Source organism: Anarrhichthys ocellatus, unplaced genomic scaffold (genome assembly GCF_004355925.1).
Source record: "Anarrhichthys ocellatus isolate YVR2014 unplaced genomic scaffold, GSC_Weel_1.0 scaffold236, whole genome shotgun sequence".
Taxonomy (NCBI): Eukaryota; Metazoa; Chordata; class Actinopteri; order Perciformes; family Anarhichadidae; genus Anarrhichthys; species Anarrhichthys ocellatus.
This window is the reverse complement of record NW_022280266.1, coordinates 79258-81408: the sequence shown is the minus strand read 5'-3', so window position 1 is coordinate 81408 and position 2151 is coordinate 79258. Positions and strand designations below refer to the sequence as shown.

At 40.4% G+C, this 2151-nt stretch overlaps 1 long non-coding RNA gene across 1 annotated transcript in view; it reads right to left on the bottom strand.

Moving 5' to 3' along the window:
* Positions 1 to 741, bottom strand: part of LOC116401039 (uncharacterized) — a 5051-nt gene extending 4310 nt beyond the window's left edge. The window contains exon 1 of the long non-coding RNA XR_004213963.1: positions 592 to 741. This is a non-coding gene — a long non-coding RNA (uncharacterized LOC116401039). The remainder of the gene's footprint in view (positions 1 to 591) is intronic.
* Between the last annotated feature and the right edge of the window lie 1410 nt (positions 742 to 2151).

Below are 2151 nucleotides of genomic sequence, written 5' to 3'. Positions count from 1 at the left end.
AGAGACACAAAACGAGTACAAAGAGACACAAAACAACTACAAAGAGATGCAAGATAACCACAAAGAACCATGAATATATAAATAAAATATAAATAAATAAAGAATAAATAAAATCAAAGAGAGATGTGTAACGACTTCACAGTACAGAAAGGCTTGTGAACAAGCAGGTGATGTATTGTCATTGAATGTATTAAAGGGACAGTTGTGATGTTTTAAGTGTGGTTGTTTGAGGTTGTAGTGTTTTAAAGAGTAAAGGAGCAAAACGAGTTCTGCTGTGGACGTATTTAGACTCCTAAAAGAATCTATGTCAGTGAAAGTGAACGTTGTATTTAGAATGTTTTCACCTCTTTACCTCGCTGTCAGACAGACCTTTCTGATGACGAACTGATTCTGTTATCTATGATCTCTTCAAACACACCAGACTCCATTGATAAAAACAGTTTAACCTCACAGAACACTGGATCTAAAGCTGCCTTGATCAGTGAGCTTGGTTGGGTCATTGGATCAAACTAACTCTTTAAATCCATTGATTACTGAAGGAAAACATTTTTCTCCAAGTTTGAGTGAAACGTTTTTTGCCACCTGTTTTACCTTCTGACACGTCTTCCATCTTGTCGTCTGTTTCTGTTTTTCCGTTCTCCATGTTTAGGATATCCGGTCCGGTCCAGTAGAGCTCAAAGCTGTCTGGTTCTGACGATCCCTTCAGTCTCTGCTCCTCTCTGACTTCTTCTTCTCCTCTGAACAACCCTCTCCTCTGCTGTGATCCCTCACTTTCTCTCCTTCCGAAGCATGTGAGTCCTATGATTTCCCTTTTTTACACAAAAAGGCCCTTGTCTCCAGAGATTAGAGGGACAGAGGGGGGAGAGAGAGAGAGAGACAGAGAGAGAGAGAGAGAGAGAGAGATTTGTTCATCAAACAGCAACGTACTGTTGCTAACTGATTACATTTAAGGAGGCGTGACTCTGGTTGTCAATAAGTACAGCAGCACTCTCAGCTTCAAGTCCAGGTAATGTAGTTGGTAAAAGTAAAACTAGCTGATTGTACTCTGAGGATATTACTGCAGGTCAGTTCTAATAAAGTGCTGAAGTCAGGCGGCAACCTTTCTGAAAAGTGAAGCCGATGCTGAAGTGTCTCAAAGCTGCATTTAAAAAGAAGGTTGTATAGAAGTCTATGAGAAAATGACTCTACTTCTCTCTTGATTTATTACCTCAGTAAACATTGTAAACATGAGTTTATGGTCTCAATCTCTAGTTTCAAGTCTTCTTCACTACAGCATGATGTTCATTTTGTAAAGTATGGTCCATTTAGAGTCAAACAGACCATAAAGCAGGGTATACTTTAGGGCGGGGCTACACGGTGATTGACAGGTCCCTATCACGGTGTTGTCCATGTTTTCGTCTTTCAACTTTAACTCTTTCAAAGTGTGTTTTTCACTTCATGGAAGAACAAAAATGTCTTATTCAGCGTTCAGTACTAAGCTCGACCCTCTCGTGTCACTTCTGGTTCCAGTAAAACAAGATGGCGCCGGCCAAAATGCCAAACTTGAGGCTTCAAAACCATAGTCAACAAACCAACGTAAACGAACACAATGAACTCTTTGTGTTTGTCTCTTTTTTCTCTTCCACTCCTTCACCAGGTTAAGTTATTTGACTCACTCGAGCTGTGACACATTGACTACATTTGATTTCACACTGTATTTTCCCATATGTGATTATTTAAGGTGTTTAGACGTCTCTGAGGGGAATAATCCTCGGTAATATTGTTTTATTTTCACTTTTTCCTCATAAAGAGTAAGGTCAGAGTTCAGCTACATGGAAGCTCTGGAAGAAAGTTTGGCTTTAGGGCTTTCAGTCAGAAATCTCCGTAGGTTAAAGCGCAATAAAGGTTTCGGAAAAGATGGTGGTTTTGGTTTAAAATAAACCCTTTGTGTGCAGAGTGGCTGACCGTTGAACCCGGCTCCTCAAATCAGGTCAAGACTCTCAAGACTCGTCGTGTGATTATGCAATTCTTAAAACCTAAAATCCCCCGTTTGACTCAGAAACACGGATGTCGTCGACACGTGTGTTTAACGTGTTAACCTGATAATAAATGGCTGACAGAAGCCTGACTGTCTCTGTCTGTCTGTCTGTCTGTCTGTCTGTCTGTCTGTCT